Below are 19,279 nucleotides of genomic sequence, written 5' to 3' on the forward strand. Positions count from 1 at the left end.
AGTCTTACTTCATTAGCTGGGACTTCAATTATAAGCCTGAATTCTCCTGGAGAGACTTGGTATTGTTGTGTTCTTCCCAATTAATTGTGAAATCTTCCCTTTCTCACCACCAAAATGATGTTAATTTTAGTGTTCTTTAATATGGCCTTATTAAAAGGAGAGAGTTCTCTATATTTAGTTATTTAGTTCACGGCAAGTGTTTATCATTAACAGATTTGGGGAATTGGCAAATATTATTTCTTTATCTCCCTTCTTACCTTCCTTATTTTTTATTTCCACTTTTGCTGTGTTGCCTAGATGGGTGACACTGATTGGATTTTGGGTTTTGAACAAGGTTTATATAGCAGTGTAAATCTTGCTTGTTCATTATGTATTAATATTTTTTACACAGCATTGTATTGAATTTACATCCCCATCAATAGAATATGCTGTGATAAAAACATATTAAAGAATATTTTTCATCATGTAAACATCATTGAAAGTCAGATGGATACAGTTTTACAGGTCATGCGATCCTATGGGATCACCATCTTACATGTGATCTGTCATTTACTAGAATTTTGTTACGTGGTGTATGAAGGATATTTATTGAGAACTTTGTATTTATGTGTATTGGAGATATTCATGTACAGTTTTGTGTTTTTGATTCTGATACAGGCTTTCTCTGTGTAGCTCTGTCTGTCCTGCAATAGCTCAGTAGACTAGACTAGACTTGAATTCACAGAGACCTACTATTCTCTGCCTCCTGAGTGCTGATGTTAAAAAGCATACATCGACACCACCTGGCATCATTTTATTTTCTCATAAAGTATTTGTCTAAATTTGGTGCTAGATGATGATGGCCTCACATAGGTGTGGTTAGATGTATTACTTTTAGGATGGGAGAGCCCAGTTATCTTCTTGGACTCCCTTCTAGGATTTGGTCAGATCTTTTCCAAACGGGACAGGCTTTTGTGCACTTTCCAAGCACCCTCTTCCATGGAAAGATTTCCCTGATGACTTCACAAGAGTCTTGAAGCCTCATACTTTAACCCTGCAGAAGAAGGAGGCACCTCATGGTCCATAGCCATGAACTCTCATAGACTCTGCAAGTCACAGAGCTTTGAACAAGCAGGGTTGATGCAAAAGAATGCCAGACAGGACCCTACCAGCCTAGGCATTGTGGTCTTTATCACCGACTATATGGTCAGAACAGGACCCTACCAGCCTTTATCACCAACTACACGGTCAGAACAGGCATCAAAGAAACCTGACATATGGGGAAAGAGGAAACTCACTGTTTTTGTCTCAGGGAGCAAATAAGGTCATTTTCCCTTTACCCACCTCTGACATTTCTCAGTAACTCAGAGATTGCTTTGGGAGGAGAGATGGGGAAGCGCACAATGTGAATCAAGAGACAAGGGGATAGATTGATGGAGCAGAGATAACTGGGATGCTGGAAAGTACCTGATTCTCCCCTGTGGTTTTTAAAAAACTTTTTATTTATTCTTTGTGAATTTCACATCATGCATCTTGGGCCCATTCGTCTCACCATCAGTTCATATCCATTGCCTGTCTGTCTTGGCAACCTCCACCACACATAAAATAAAATGTAAGAGAAAATAAAAGGAGAAGAGAAAGAAAACAAAAAAAAAGAAACGTCTCATTGGGGAAGCTGTAGTGTGACACAATGAGTCACACTGTGCGCCATTTAGTTCATATATCTTTGCTTGCAATGTTCATTGCGGAGAGACATTTGTCTGTTTCAGGCCTCTGGCTTCTGCTACATTATGCGTATTTGGCCCTCACTGGGACTCCTCTTGGTTATCCTGTTGTTGCTCTGTGTTGTGGAGATCCTGAAGCTTTGTATCTGCAGGACCAGCCCCTTCATGAACTCCAGCAGACTACCGATTGGGCGAATGTTGGACTTGGCTTACTCATAGTCCTGCGTCTGGGCCAGGATGGTTGCAGGGTTGGTGAGCCTGCCAGATCTTTCCCCCACCCTCACCACCAGGGTGGTGTCTCCGACATTGTCCTGACTTGTTCACCCTGTACCACGAGAAGCATGGGGTGGGGCCAGTTCTCTAGCCTTCATGCATCAGGGCTGGCTCGCCCATGTCTACAGCAACCGAGCCATAGCTGCAGTGTTGCTTCTGTGAGGTGCAGGGTCCACTCTTCTGAGAGCTACAGCTGGTGAGGAGTAGGCAGGCTCTCCTCTCAAGACCTCAGGGTCACCGCTTCCTCTTGCCACAGGCAGTGGGGGAGCATCTGTGTCTTGCCCACACCACCATATGTCAGATGAGGGGTGGGGCCAGATCTACACACACACATTCTGTGAGTTCTACCTCCCCCTCCCCCTCCCAGCTCTGCTGTGCTACCCAGGGGAGGTGTAGGGACTGCTATCTTGAGTGTTCCAGCTGGTAAAGGGCTGAACCAACTTCCCCACTTGCTGCAGATGGTGCGGGGACGGAGGGGGGGAGGGGGGGTGGGGGCGGGGGAGAGGAAAGCCGCGCTCTCCTCTTACGCATATTAGCCAATCCTGCACAAGGGAACAGAGAGGAGGAAGTTACCATTGCAGAAGTTTCAGCCTCTGCCCTCCCTGCATAGTTCTCACAGTGAGTTGCATGGAGTGGAGTGAGGCAACACGTGTTCACAGGGAAAGGTCTCTTCGTCTCCCGTTTTTGCACACTGGCTTACCCGCTCTCCAAAACTGCTGAAGTATTGATATGAAGCAAGAAAAAAAATGTGATTCTTTTTTGCAACAAAACACTGCTACATGTTAATGTACGGGGGTGGGCTTTGAAACGTGCTCAAAGAAAGAGCGGAAAGGGTCACTTATCGGGTAAGGAGATTCGGATGACACATCCAGGCTAGACAGATCAGCAGAGCCAGTGAGGTGAACGTGCAATGGAAGCAAATGTGGAATTTGCATGTGGTTCTCTTGGGGATGGTGATGCGGTGTCCAGACTAGAGATGGATAATTTCCCGGATGTAGACACCTCTGAGTGCCCAGTATTCTCACATTCTGCAATGATCTTTGTGATCACCTGCCTTTCTTCTCATGTCCCCTTGTAGGATGGGGACACAGATATGTGATATCAGTGAGTCATTCCCATTTTGGTTTCTCTTTTTGAGGAATTAGAATGCCAAACTGAAGTCTTCCAGGCCATTGAACTGGCTGACCTTCACCCTGACACTGACATAAAGGATATCATCATCATCGTCTGAGAGAGGAAGAATGAAAACTTTTACATGAGCACTGATAAATGCTCCCTCTGTATCTTAAGGGAAACCAGTGAATATCCTTTCGTGAGCATTCTTATTTTACATATCAATTCCAATTCCCTCTTCCTCCCATGACCCCCACTGACCTCCCCATCCCATCCCCCATCTACTCCCCAGCTAGAGTGAGGCCTTCCATGAGTAAATCATCAAAGTCTATCAGATCATTTGGGGCAGGGCCTAGGTCCTCCCCTGTGTATCTAGGCTGGGAGAGAGTATCTTTAAATGAGGAATAGGCTCCCAAAGCCCATTCATGCACTAGGGATACATACTGGTTTCACCATGAGAGGCCCTCCTTACTGACACCGAAGTTCAGGAGCCCTGGTTTGGTCCTATGCTGGTTCCCCAGCTGTCTGACTGGGGTCAGTGAGTTCCCATTTGCTCAGATCAGCTGTTTCTGTGGGTTTCCCCAGTGTGGTCTTGACCCCTTTGCTCATCACTACTCCCTCTCTATGACTAACTAACTGTTTATGTTTAAGTCCTACAATTTATGCAGAGGGCAATAATAACACCCTATTAATCAAGTCCAGAGAGAAACAGCTTTATGTGGGCAAAGTTTCACAGATAGCCAGGGCTCACTGCCTTGATATTCAGGGCTAGAGATGATGGTCTTACTTCACAGCCACAAATAAAGAACTTACAAGCTTCCTTCCTTGTGCTCATAGGGGCTGCATGCAGGATAAGAAAATGTATTTTTAAGTTTGGAATGCCTTCAGTGGCACTGCCTGGGAAAACGCCAAGCACCTATATGTTGCCATGGTAAATGGCTCTGCTCCTTAAAGTTTACTCAAGGAATGCATTGTGACCCCGAGAAGAAGTTTCTGTAAACTATTTTTTATTAAAAGAAGTTTGTTATTGGATATGTATGTATAAGCTAGGTGAACAAAGAATCTAGAAAGGATTGGAATGAGACAGAGCTAGAGAATTGGAACTAGGGAACAAGAGCATGACTCTTAGATCGTGTATGTCTTTCTCATATAGTCAGGGAATTTTCTTAAATCCTCAGTGCTCTGAGGGCCTGGAGCAGTAGAGGGGAGGGATGGGGGATGAGGACATGAGGGAACGTGATGTTTGATTTGGGGGAAGGATAAAGTGGGGGAAAAATGAAAGAGATATCTTGATAGAGGGACCCATTATGGTGTTAGAGAGAGACCTGGTGCCAGTGAAATTCCCAGGGATCCACAAGGATTACCCCAGCTAACACCCCTAGAAACAGCAGAGAGAGAGTGCCTGAACTGGCATCTTCCTGTAATAAGATTGGTGTATATCCTAACTGTCATGAATTAACTGATGGAAGCAGATGCAGAGATCCATAGCCAAGCACCAGGCCAAGCTCTGGGAGGCCAGTTAAAGAGAGGGAGGAAGGGGTTTTATGAATAAGGGGGTCAAGATTAATGATGGGGAAATCCACAGAGACAGCTGACACATGCTTCTGCGAATTCACAGACACTAGACCTACAGCTGGGGATTCTTCATGGGACTCAGCTAGGCCCTGTCTATGTGGGCAACATTTGTGTAGCTTGGTCTGTTTGAGGGACCCTGACAGTGGGATATATCCTTGGCTCATGAGCTGGCTCTTTGGAGCCCATTTGTTATGGTGGGATGCCTTGATCAGCCTTGATGCAGGGAGGAGGGTTTTGGCAACTTAATATGCCAAGTTTTTTTTTGTACCCCATGGGAGGCCTTACACCTTCGGAATAGTGAATGGGGGTGGGTTGGGGGGGAGGTGGGAGGAGGTGGAGGGGAGAAGGGACAAGAAGAGGAACTCTAGTTGGTATGTTGAATAGAAAATTTAAAATAAAAATACTGAGAATTATAATGAATAAGACTGGAAAGAGAAGACCTCATTTTCACATAACATTCTTAGAGTGCATGCTCTCAGTTCTTCGTAATTCAGTACAGTATTGCTAAAGGATACAAATAGGGAGAAAAATCGAATTATCTATATTTGCCAATGGTATGCTATTATACATAAAGGAGCCCAAAGATTACCAGAGAACTTTTAGAAATTATCAACAGTATCATTGAAGTGGTACTACAAAAAATTGACTTAAAAGACCAGTAGCCTATCAATAACAAAGAAGCTTTCAAAGAAATTACAGAAACAACCCCATCCATGACGAAGACAATTTATGCTGGAGAGGATGTGGAGAGAGGGGAACACTCCTCCACTGTTGGTGGGAGTACCAACTCGTACAGCCTCTTTGGAAATCATATGGAGATTCCTCAAGAAAATGGGAATTAATCTACCACAAGACCCAGCAATTCCACTCTTAGGCATATATCCAAATGAGGCAAATTCATACAATAAGGGCATCTGCTCCACTATGTTCATAGCAGCATTATTTGTAATAGCCAGAACCTGGAAGCAACCTAGATGCCCCTCAACTGAAGAGTGGATAGAGAAAATGTGGTACATTTACACAATGGAGTATTACTCAGCAGAAAAAACAATGGAATCTTGAAATTCGCAGGTAAATGGATAGCACTGGAAGAAACCATCCTGAGTGAGGTATCCCAGTCACAAAAAGACAAACATGGTATGTACTCACTCATATATGGATTTTAGACATGGATCAAGATAGTGCCAGTCTGCACTTCCACTGATAGAGAGTCTGGGAAACAGGAAAGAACCAAACTTCATATCTTTTAAGAAAGAGGTTGATGAAGACAATTGAAGATGGAAAAATGCCTTATGTATATGGATGGAGAAATTAATATAGTGAAAATTACCATCCTGCTGAAAGTAATCTGTAGATTCAATTCAAGCCCAACCAAAATACCAGGACCTTTATTCACAGATATAAGAAAAAGTATCTCAATTATACAAAAACACAAAGAAAGACTAAGGATAGCCAAAGAATTCTGAGCATACGAATGGTATAGATAGGAGGTCTCACCAAACTTGATTTCAAGTTATATTATTGAACCATAGTAATCAGAGCAGTGTGATACTGGAACAAGAGGGATACAGATAAATGAGATGGAACAGTGGCTTCTGATATAAGTTTATCCAACTGTAGTTACCTGATCTTTGCCCAATATGTAAAAAATGGTTGTTGGAGAAAGACAAATCTTCAGCAATGATGATGGTAAACACAGATTTCAATGTGCACAAAAATGAGACTGAATTCTGACCTCTTACCCTGCACAAAATTGAACTTCAAATGGAGTCTGGGGTTAACATGATTATAATACTATACAAATATATATATATAGTACTATATATATGTATATATATTCTAAGTCTTCAAATAATGATAATGATTATGATGATAGCCATTACACAACAAAAATATGACACTCAATCCCTACCCCTCAAACAAGAAATTTTGTAAAAAGAGTATGTGGATTGTCACTAGGGGATGCATAGAAACCAGAGTTTCCTTAGACATTTTCAAGTCTTGAGTTACTCAGTATTCTCTTGTGAGTTTTAGATCTGATGGGATATAGGTGGTGCTCCATATCTTAGCAGTTGGGCTGTTGGAAATAATAATTCCTTCCTGGCTTCCTAATGAGATACTATTATTATGTGAGGGAATTTCTAAGGATCCCTGATTGAATTTGCACTTTATAGTTATGGCTTTTTAGGATGATCTGTATATCAGGTTGAATGAGCTACTGAGTTTTCTATTTGAGTCAAAGAAGTTCTAATTTCCCCCAGAAGTAGATTTTGATCTTACGGTATCCAAATCTTAAGATGGTGATGAAGTTGGTCATAATAAATCTTCCTAGAAAGGGAATGGAGAACTGGACACAAATAGATATTCATGAAAGCAGAGTTTAGTGAAATGAGTAAGATAAAAGTAGTATAAAGTAAGATAAGTTGTCTCTGCCATCCACTCCAGTAACAGTTATGAAATCAGAGAGGTTGACTATCTGTAAAAACAGTTCAAATGTATCTAGAAAAACAGTTCAAATGTGTATGTAACCCTTCTCTGAATCAATTCCGTAGGGAATTGAATTTGTTTGCTTATGATAGCCATAGTAACCCAGAGTTCCAGAGTATGTTCCCCAGGCCCTCACAATCATCCTTTTATTCCATTGCCACCAGATTTAGAGGTTCCCTGTCCACCTTGGGTCTTCAGGTAGTTAATCCCCAATTGCCAGTGGTGTTTTTTGACTATCTCATTACTAAACATTGAGACACTCACTTCCCTAGACTAATGCAATATCTCGATTGATTGACCCTAGTACCCTGTTTCTTTGGTGATGTAAACTAGAATATTCCTCATCTAGTTACAGAAATCTTTTCCTGTAACTTGCATGAAATATATGAAACATCTTTTTTATATTTTGTTTTTTTATTTAACTTTTTACACATGTTACTTTCAGTTCCCTCCCCTTCCCTTCCTCCCCCCTACAATCCTCCCAACCTTCCACCCCATTTCCCTCTTTGCTCTCCAGGAAGGCTAAAGGCTTCCATGAGGGATTTTCAGAGCCTGTCATATCGTCCCAGGCAGGGCCTATGTCTTCCCCCATGAGTCCAGGCTGAGAGAGCATCCCTGCATGTGGAATGGGCCCCCAGAGTCTATTTGTATGCCAGGAATAAAAACTGATGGACTTTCCAAGGTCTCATAGAATGCTGAGGCCTCTTCTCTGACACCGAGGTTCAGGTGTGTGTGCGTGTCTGGATCAGTCCTATGCTGGCCTCTCAGGTATCAGTCTGGGGTCCATGCGTTCCGCCTTGTTTAGGTCAGCTGCCTCTGTGGGTTTTGCCATCCTGGTCTTGATTCCTTTACTCATAACTCCTATTTGCAACTGGGTTCCAGGAGTTTAGTTCGGTTTTTAGCTGTGGGTGTCTGCCTCTGCTTCCATCAGTCACTAGATGAGGGTTCTAGGGTGGCATATAAGATAGGTGGGACTAGGAGTCAAGTAGGACTCTAGGAATGAGAAACACAGGGAGTCATCATGTAGTTGCCATAGGGGTAAGAAGTCCGGACCCTTTTCTCCGGTAAGAGAAATACTTAGATTAACAATTAAGGAGTAAATACTTAAGTCAGAGCTAGCCAGTAGGAAACAAGCAAGGCCAACAGCTTCGTAATTAATTTAGCCTCCTGTGTGTTCATTTGGGACTGATATGGCTCTGGAACCAGGCTGGTGGGAAGGCTTCCCTCTACATATGATGTTCAGGAGTGGGATCATGAATTTCCATGTAGAATAACAAAAGCTTTAAAGGAATTTTAGAAACAAAACAACGGAGAAAAGCATGGGTTCTTGGTGGCAGCATTTTCTCTTCTCAGGTGGGCTCTGTTTTGCTAGCGACAAGCAGAGACTCACCAAGCTCACTTAAGGGAGTCTTCCTGACTCAGCATAAGCAAAACAACAACAACAAAAAACCCAGCAAGGTTCTTTTAAGAGGCTCTGCTAACAATTGAAAGGTGTGTACGTACAGCTGGAAGTGGCAGTGACCACATCTCTAAGCCAGCAGCTTTTGTTGGATGTCAGCATAGACTGAGACAGTGAGCTGGAATCACGCTTACACCCGCCATCTGGGAAAAACTTCAGTTTAAACAGCCTCGGTTTTAACAGATAAGACACGTGGCCAGAAAAACATAAAGATTTACAGTAAACTCAGACTTGGATGAATAAAAACCTCTAAAGGTTTACAGTGTGTTTAAAAATAAATGTAGGATTGAGAGAGAAAACGAAATGGCATAGTGGTAAATAAATAGAGAAACTGGCTGTGGTGGAGCACGCTAGTAGGATTTTCTCCAGAGGCAGAGGCAGGTGGATTTCCAGAGAAACCCTGTCTCAGAGAAATAAATAGATAAATAAAAGTAAAAGAAATAGAGTAATAATAAATAAATAAGCCATATAAAGATTGAAAATACACAGAGAGTCTGATACTGCATGCTATTGTGTTTTTTAGTTTTTTGATTGCTAAAGACGGAAACACTGCTAAAATATACTTGATTATAAATGCTGGTGAATTAATCCAAATTATATATTTCAAAAATGTTTTGACTTCTAACTTTAAATATAAGGACTGGTTACTTGGGAAAAGAGTTTTTGTTTACGTTTCCACAGAAAATGAAAAGCTGAGGATTCTTTCCAGGCTTTTGTGGTTTGATGAATCAAGACTCCTGGAAGCAGTGGACCAGGTATTCCAACAATTGAGACAGCTAAGATGATGCAGCCTTACAGACCACGAAAATAAGGACTTATACACGTTTCTGAGTTTTGTCATGATCCCCATGGTATGAACAGTGCCCCAATCCAGCACGAAGCTGTTTGGAATGAGCGATATCTAAATCCCTATATTGTTTATAAATCGTTGTTTTCATTTGAATGGTGTTGCTTATAATTGGTTGGTGATCACAACCAATCTCTTTAAAAGGAAAAGGGGATTATGGTATGGAAATGAGTACTTTGTATTGGTATGGTTTTTCATTTATTGATAGAAATTCAAGGTCAATATTGTGACGTGTGTATTTCTCCTCTTCATTAAGTATTGTGCGTATACTGATCTTTTAAAAGATAATGCATAATTGAATACAGACTATAGATAGTTATAATAGTCAGAACTTATAGTTAGGTTTTCTAGCTATACAGAGATATATATGAGATAGATAGACACTCTTCAAACCTTTCAAAGACCTTCAGAAAATGGCATTTAAAAAGGTTTAGGGTTTTTCTTGACAATAACAAATGTCTGCTCCTGGCAGCACCAATTACGTCTGAGAGGAAGATGGGCATCGAAGAACTCGTTATGGAGTTTGCTTTCAACATGGCAAATTTAGCCATTTGGGCAAGAAACTGCTCTTGCCTGGCCTGCTTGACTGTTGCTGTATAAGCTGGACATGCAGGATCCACAGGAAAGTGACTGCTGAACTCAAACAGTCCTTCAGGGTTCATGCTTCATGGAAGAGTCTACAAGACGTTCTACAGGACACATAAAAATGACTGATGGACTGTCAATGCAGATGGATGGTTTAAAATTTTCTGCTTTTATGAGAAGTCTTCCAAAAACACTGTGGCCTATGGGCTGAAGATGGATTCCCCAACATTACAGAGGAACTTCAGATGACTGTTCAGGTAGCAAGATGTCTCTGTCAATCTAGTGTTTATGTATTATCCTTCTGTGGTCTTTGATGGAGCTGAAGACAGACATTTATAATCATAGTTTTCCTTAGTTATGATAAAGATAAGCTACATATAAGATTTTAGACTCACAAATATAGGATAGATGATACTTTCTTTAAATCTTAGTAAATATTAATGAACAAAATATTGTAACTATGTTCTTACTTGATAACTGTTCTGTTATATATAATTTGACTATGTTAAAGTTAAATTTTTTTATTTAGACAGAAAAGAGGAGATGATGGGGAAGTCCTGTGTATATGTCAATAAAGCACAGTTGGCCAATAGGGAAGCAAGATAGGTGGGACTAGGAGTCAAGGAGGACCCTGGGAATGAGAAACAAAGGGAGTCATCATGTAGCTGCCATAGGGGTAAGAAGTCTGGACCCTTTTCTCTGGTAAGAGAAATACTTAGATTAATAATTATGGCGTAAATACTTAAGTCGGAGCTAGCCAGTAAGAAACAAGCAAGGCCAACAGCTTCGTAATTAATGTGGCCTCCTGTGTGTTTATTTGGGACTGATGCGGCTCTGGAACCAGGCTGGTGGGAATGCTTCCCTCTACGCAGGGGAGGACATCTAAGGTAGTCTTAATGCCAGTTGGTGTCATTCTTGTAGATTTGTGAAGATCTCACTAGTGCCAGATCTCTCCTCCAATTTATAATGGCTCCCTCTATTATAGTATCTCTCATCCTTCTCTCCTCTATTCTTACCCTGGCTCAACCTTCCTGCTCCCCCATGTCCTCCTCTTCCCTCCTCTTTTCCCCATCTCCTTCTCCAATACCCCCTGATCCCAATCCAAATAGGAGATCTCCTCCCATAACCCTGCTCCAGGTTACCATGCACATCTCTCTTAGGGTCCTCCTGCTTCCCAGATTCTCTGGCGGAGGGACTGTAGGCTGGCAATTCCCTGACTCATGTCTAAAATCAATATATGAGAGAGTACATACCATGTTTGTCTTTTTGTGACTGGGTTACCTCACTCAGGATGGTTTCTTCTAGTGCCATCCATTTGCCTGCAAATTTCAAGATTCCATTTTTTCTGCTGAGTAATACTCCATTGTGTAAATGTACCCTATCCACTCTTCAGTTGGGGCATCTAGGCTGCTTCCAGGTTCTGGCTATTACAAATAATGATGCTATGAACAGAGTGGAACAGATGTCCTTGTTGTATGAGTGTACATCTTTTGGGTATATGCCTAAGATTGGAATTGCTGGTTCTTGTGGTAGATGATTTCCATTTTCCTGAGGAATCTCCATACTGATCTCCGAAGTGGCTGCACAAGTTGGCATTCCCACCAACAGTGGAGGAGTGTTCCCCTTTCTCCTCATCCTCTCCAGCATAAAATGTCATTAGTGTTTTGGATTTTAGCCATTCTGACTGGAGTGGGATGGTGTCTAAGAGTTGTTTTGATTTGCATTTCCCTGATGGCTAAGGATGTTGAGCACTTTCTCAAGTGTCTCTCAGCCATTTTAGACTCCTCTATTGAAAATTCTCTATTTAGTTCTGTAACCCACTTTTTAATTTCATCCTTTGGTATTCTGGATACTTGCTTCTTGAGTTCTTTGTAAATTTTGGAGATCAGCCCTCTGTCAGATGTGGGGTTAGTGAGTATCTTTTCCCATTCTGTGGACTGCCTTTTTGTCTTGTTGACTGTGTCCTTTGCCTTGCATACGTTTCTCAGTTTTAGGAGGTCCCATATATTAATTATCGATCTCAGTGTCTGTGCTACTGGTTTTATGTTCAGGAAGGGGTCCCCTGTACCAATTCGTTCAAGGGTACCTCCCACTTTCTCTTCTAACAGGTTCAGTGTGACTGGAGGATTGATCTTGAAGTCTTTGATCCATTTGAACTTAAGGTTTCAGCATGGTGATAGATATGTATCTATCTACAGTCTTCTACATGCCAACATCCAGTTACTCCAGCAACATTTGTTGAATATCCTTTCTATTTTTCATTGTATAGTTTTAGTTTCTTTGTCAAAGATCAGGTGTTCAAAGGTGTGTGGGATGACATCAGGGTCTTTGATTCCATTTCATTGGTCTGCCCAAATGTTTTTGTGCCAGTACCATGCTTTCAGGACTATAGTTTTATAATAGAGCCTGAATTCAGGGATGGTGATTCCTTCTGAAGTTCCTTTATTTTACAGGTTTTTTTGCTATCCTGGGTCTTTTGTTTTTCCATATAAAGTTGAGGATTGCCCTTTCAAGGTCTGTGAAAAATTGTGCTGGTACTTTGATGGGATTGCATTTAATCTGTAGATTGTTTTTGGTAAGATTGTCATTTTTACTATGTTGATCTTACCTATTCTAGACCATGGGAGATCTTTCCATTTTCTGGTATTTTCTTTAATTTCTTTCTTTAAAGACTCGAAGTTTCTAATTTAAATAAATATATTGAGAAAGAAAAACATAAGAATGTTCTTAGCTCACTGGTCACAAAAAAAAACAGGCCATGAGGTAGAAAAAAAAGACTCAAAGTTCTTGCCATTCATGTCTTTCACCTGTTTGGTTAGAGCTACCCCAAGATATTTTATGGTGTTTTTGGCTATTGTAAAGTGTGATGTTTCTCTGATTTCTTTCTCATCCCTTTTATTGTCTATATAGTAGGGATACTGATTTTCATAGTTAATTTTGTATCCTGCCACTTTGCTGAAGGTGTTTATCAGCTCTAGGAGTTCCCTTATGGAGTTTTTCGGGTCACTTATGTAAACTATCATATCATCTGCAAATATTGAAAGTTTGACTTCTTCCTTTCCAATTTGTATCCTCTCAATCTCCTTTTGTTTTCTTATTGGTCTAGCACGAACTTCAAGTACAATATTGAAGAGATATGGTGAGAGTGGACATCCTTGTCTTGTTCCTAATTTTAGAGGAATCGCTTCGAGTTTCTCTCCATTTGGTTTAATGTTGGCTGTCGATTTGCTCTATATTGCTTTTATTATGTTTAGGTATGTTCCTGTTATCTCTGATCACTCCAAGACCTTTATCATGAAGGGGTGTTGGATTTTGTCAAAAGCTTTTTCAGTGTCTAGTGAGATGATCATATCATTTCAGATTTTTTGATTGATTTTAGTATGTTGAGGCATCACTACATCCCTGGGTGAAGCCTACTTGATCATGGTATATGATTTTTCTGGTGTGTTTTTGCACCCGATTTGTCACTATTTTATTGAGCATTTTTGCATCAATGTTCATGAGGGAGATTGGTCTGTAATTCCCTAACATGGTTATGTCTTTGTGTGGTTTGTGTACTAAGGTAATTGTAGCCTCATAAAAAGAGTTTGGCAGTGATTCTTCTGTTTCTATTGTGTGGAACAATTTGAAGAGTATTGGTATTAGCTATTCCTTGAATTTTTGGTAGAATTCTGCACTGAAGCCATCTGGCCCTGGACTTTTGTTTGGTTGGAAGATTGTTTGTGGCTGCTTCTATTTCTTTAGAGGTCTTAGATCTGTTTAAATTGTTTATCTGTTCTTTTTTTTTTTGGTTTTTACGAGACAGGGTTTCTCTGTATTGTTTCGGAGGCTATCGGTCCAGCCTGGCCTCGAACGCACAAAGATCCGCCTGCCTCTGCTTCCCGAGTGCTGGGATTAAAGGCGTGCGCCACCACCACCCGGCATGTTTATCTGTTCTTAATTTAATTTTGGTAAGTGATATCTATCCAGAAAATCATCCATTTCCTTTAAATTTCCCAATTTAGTGGAGTACAATTTTTCAAAGTATGAACTGAAGGTTCTTTGAATTTCCACAGTGTCAGTTGTTATGTCCCCTTTTTCATTTCTTTTTTTATCATTTTTCATTTTAATTTTAAATAGCTTGTTTTACATGTCAATCCCAGTTCCCTCTCCCTCCCCTCCTCCCTCACTCCCCTTCCCCCCCACCCTCCCACCCTATTGCCAAATCCTTCCACATAGGGGATATCTAGAGTCTGTCATTTTACTCTGGGTAGGGTCCAGGCACTCCCCTAAGAGTCCAGGCTGAGAGAGCATCCCTCTTTGTGCTATAGGCACACGAAGACAGTTTGTATACCAGGGATAGACACTGATCCACAGCTCAGGGCCCCATAGGTTGCCCAGGCCTTCTCACTGACACTCACATTTGGGGGGTCCAGATCAGTCCCATGCTGGCCTCCCCACTGTCAGTCTGGGGTCCAAGAGCACTCCCCTGTTCAGATCAGCTGTCTCTGCTGGTTTTGCCAGCCCATTCTTTGCCAATTTGCTCATCACTCCTCTCTCTCTGTCACTGGATTCCTTGGGTTCCGTTCAGTGATTAATTGTGTGTTTGCCTCTGCTTCCATCAGTCACAGGTTGAAGGCTCCCGGATGGTTATAGACATCAAGTTCATTATCAGGAATGGGCATTCGAGGTGGTCTCTCCACTATTGCTTAGCTTGCCAATTGGTGTTATCCCTTTAGATCACTCGAGGTCGCTCTGGTGCCTGATCTGTATTCGATCCTATGATTCCCTCTTCCCCCTATTCTACCCCCACCCCTCAACTTCCTGTTCCCCCATGACCAACTCTCTTCCTCTTCACCCCCTCTCTTCTTCCCAGGTCCCACTCCCCTCCACCCCTCGCCGTGTTCCCCATCCATTCAGGGGATCTTGTCTCCATCCTCTTCTCTTGGGTACTATGCATATATGCATATCTTTTAGGTCCTTTCCTGTTTCCCAGACTCTCTATCAGTGGAAGTGCAGACTGGCACTATCCTGATCCATGTCTAAAATCCATATATGAGTGAGTACATACCATGTTTGTCTTTTTGCGACTCGGTTACCTCACTCAGGATGGTTTCTTCCAGTGCTATCCATTTCCCTGCGAATTTCAAGATTCCATTGTTTTTTTCTGCTGAGTAATACTCCATTGTGTAAATGTACCACATTTTCTCTATCCACTCTTCAGTTGAGGGGCATCTAGGTTGCTTCCAGGTTCTGGCTATTACAAATAATGCTGCTATGAACATAATGGAGCAGATGCCCTTGTTGTATGAACTTGCCTCATTTGGATATATGCCTAAGAGTGGAATTGCTGGGTCTAGTGGTATATTAATTCCCATTTTCCTGAGGAATCTCCATACTGGTTTCCAAAGAGGCTGTATGAGTCGGCACTCCCACCAGCAGTGGAGGAGTGTTCCTCTCTCTCCACATCCTCTCCAGCATAAATTGTCTTCGGTGTTTTTGATTTTATCCATTCTGAGGGGAGTAAGATGGTATCTCAGAGTTGTTTTGATTTGCATTTCCCTGATGGCTAAGGATGTTGAGCACTTTCTTAAGTGTCTCTTGGCCATTTTACCCTCCTCTACTGAGAATTTTCTATTTAGCTCTGTATCCCACTTTTTAATTGGATCCTTTGGTGTTTTGGAGACTTGTTTCTTGAGTTCTTTGTAAATTTTGGAGATTAGCCCTCTGTCAGATGTAGGGTTAGTGAATATCTTTTCCTATTCTGTGGCCTGCCTTTTTGTCTTTTTGACTGTGTCCTTTGCCTTACAGAAGCTTTTTAGTTTCAGAAGGTCCCATTTGTTAATTGTCGATCTCAGTGCCTGTGCCACTGGTGTTATGTTTAGGAAGTGGTCTCCTGTACCAACTCATTGAAGAGTATCTCCCACTTTCTCTTCTAAAAGTTTCAGTGTGGCTGGATTTATGTTGAGATCTTTGATCCCCCAGACTTCATCCTTATGATCAATCATCACTGTTAGTTACAGGTACAACCTCTTCTTTAGCTCTTATATAGAGCCAACTGGAAGATCATGAAAACCCACAGTCAACACCAAGGAATATTGAAGCCAATCAGTGGACATGTATTATGGGAAAACTCCATTTAACTGAAGCATTTAGGCCTTTAAGGGCATGGAGACATCTGGCATGCAAAGGAGAGTATCTGAAGGGGCTCACCCTTTCCTAACCAACACCATCCTGCAATTTTATCATAGAAAGCAGCATTTTTTGGGGGAAATCCAGGGTATAGGAGGCTATGAGAGGTGCAGCAGGTGCCAACTGTTCAGATGCCAACCCACCAGAGGAATAATTGTCTGATGGGGGACAATCCTGTCTCAGAAAGGTCTGTGGGACTTTGCTTCTGGAAACTGTTGGTCCTGACTATAATTTCATTTGGGCAAAAGCATCTGTGGTGTCTCCCCAATACCTGTATTGTAGTGTGTAACTTCATGTGATGTGTATATGTAATTTCATGATTGCATCTCAATCTTATGGGCACATATATTCATGGATGATCTGGAAGATGATTTCTCATTAACTGTATACTTTTGATATATAGGAAATATATTAGGATATGCTTCATAACTAGATCTATTATCCCACAAAGCCAACTTTGTTCCTTTTACTCAAACAACACACAATTAGCTGATTTTTTTTAACCTCAGATCAAGCTCAAAGAAGACTAAAGGCTTCTGTAAATGGATCACGTTACAGATATATACAAGGTCAGTCTTACTAATGTCTGACCAAGATTATTAATGCAAACCAACTTCATGCCAATTCTTTGCTTGCCATGTGTGGCTGGTAAAGACCTGTGTTTCAGAGATTGTCTCACCAAGGACTGTGTCCCCAGCCTCTGGTTACAGTCTTACATCTGGAATCTTGAAATCTTGTATTGTCATGGTAAATGGCTCTGCTCCTTATTGTTTACCCAAGGAATGTCCTATGAACAATGAGTTGTAACTGCTGCAGCATTTTTCTCATCGCCTCAACCCTCCTGTAAGAAATGTATTTAAGCTAGTTGAACAAAGAGGCAAGGGGGAATTGGAAAGGAGAATTGAAACAAAGGAGAACTAGAAAGAATTAGAACTTAGCAGAATATTAGAGGACAGAAAAAGACAGAAAAATAATGAACATGATCCAAAGAGCATGTCTGTGAGTTTATTACATACCTCTCAGAGAGAAAACAATTTAACCAGTTTCACTATACTGTGGAGTTTTTCTTTAAACCATGGGAGGAACCTTTGGCAGCTGGTCTTTCAGGCAACTAATACCAGGCCAATATCTCTGTATTTTCTTCTCCATTGTAAGCCATTATGCTTCTTTTTAAGAAAGATTTATTTATTTATTTGTTTATTTATTTACTATGTATACAGCATTCTGCCTCCATGTATTCCTGTATGCCAGAAGAAGGCACAAAATCTCATTATAGATGGTTATGAGCTACCATGTGGTTGCTGGGAATTGAATTCAGGATCTCTGGAAGAGCAGCCAGAGTACCATCATCATGTTTCTTAATTCTTTATGCTTGTGGTGGCCAGTAAAATGAGCTCTGGTTCTTTTTCCAGATCTGGGTGATCTACTTAAAAGTTACTGACTGAATGAGGAGTCCTAATTCCTGCGTGGGGTGGGGGTACTCCAGGATTCTTCACTCTGAAACCCCAAGTAATTTTCATTGATCATGTTCCCTTTACAGGCCTCTCAACACTCTTCATCTCTATCTCTCTCTGTCTCCCTCTCTTAAAAAATGGAGTTAACTCTATTAACATGGTTTTGTTCCTGGACTGCAGAATGTTTGACCTCTGCTTTGAAAGCACTTTCTGTTCTGTTTTGTTCTCTTTCACAACCAAAGTGGCCTCTGATTCAAATGTGCCTTTCAGTTCAGTTCATTTCAGTTTAGTTCAGTTCAGTTCATTTCAGTTTAGTTCAGTTCAGTTCATTTCAGTTTAATTCAGTTAATTTCAGTCATACTTAGTTATTTAATGTATTGTGGTGTCTGACTTATTTTAGAGTTCTTTTAGAATGAATAACCTGAGCTCTACTTTAGTCAATAAGTCCACAGGGATGTTCTGGAAAATTGTCATGATATTTACAATGCCATGACTAAGAAGAAATTGGCACATTCTTGTAACAGATCCAGGCTTCTTTATTCTTTGGTCTCCAAAAGAAATGATCAGTTACTGTGACCTACATTACAATGTCATTCTATATATATTAAGCCTACATAACAAACTCTGACTTCTGACCTTTCAACCTTTACTTAAGGAAGGTTTGTCTAAGCATTTTAGTGTTCGACCTTGCTTGTGCCTAAGGTGCTATTTGAATTATTGCAATTTTTTTATGTTCCCCTTTGTCTCTAATGGGATTAGTTGAGACTTCATTTGCTTCTAGAATTTCAGAAAAAAGAAAGAAAAACAATGGACAGCAAGGTATTATATAGTCTCTTTCTACACCATTTGGATGTTTGAAAATGGCCCTTAAAGGGTCTTTCTTTGCCCCAACACCTTGACATCTGTCATTGCTCAACCTGGTATCACAGATCACAAAGCAACTGGTGAACAACAGGAAGTGGAGACAAAACACATGGTGAATCAGCAGTTTCTACAGATAAAATTGTTTCAAGACAAGAGAAGGACATGTGACAATCAAAACAAACTCAAGTTAGGCATGGTAGAGCACGCTTGTGATTCCAAACAATGACAGATGATAGACGCTAAAAGACAGATAGAGGGGCTGGAGAGATGACTTAGTGGTTTAGGGTACTGGCTGCTCGTCTAGTGGATCTGTATTGAGTTCTAGCACTCACATTGTTGTTCATACCCACAACTTCAATCTTTTTTTAAATTTTTTATTTTTTTGGTTTTTCGAGACAGGGTTTCTCTGTGGCTTTGGAGGCTGTCCTGGAACTCACTTGGTAGTCCAGGCTGGCCTCGAACTCACAGAGATCCGCCTGCCTCTGCCTCCCAAGTGCTGGTATTAAAGGCGTGTACCACCAACGCCCGGCCACAACTTCAATCTTAAGACCCTTCTTTCTGATGTCTGTGGGCACTACACACACCCAGACAAAACACATAAAAATCAGCCATAAAATTTTATAAAATAAGGGAACTTCAGGAGTAGGTCAATTTAATGCAGAAAAGCAAGAATTGGAAGGACAGTCATGTTTGCATCTACTGCCTTTGAAGCTCCTTGGGCGCATCTCTAAGATGGAAACTCCATGTG

Source organism: Mesocricetus auratus, unplaced genomic scaffold (genome assembly GCF_017639785.1).
Source record: "Mesocricetus auratus isolate SY011 unplaced genomic scaffold, BCM_Maur_2.0 Super-Scaffold_100037, whole genome shotgun sequence".
Taxonomy (NCBI): domain Eukaryota; kingdom Metazoa; phylum Chordata; class Mammalia; order Rodentia; family Cricetidae; genus Mesocricetus; species Mesocricetus auratus.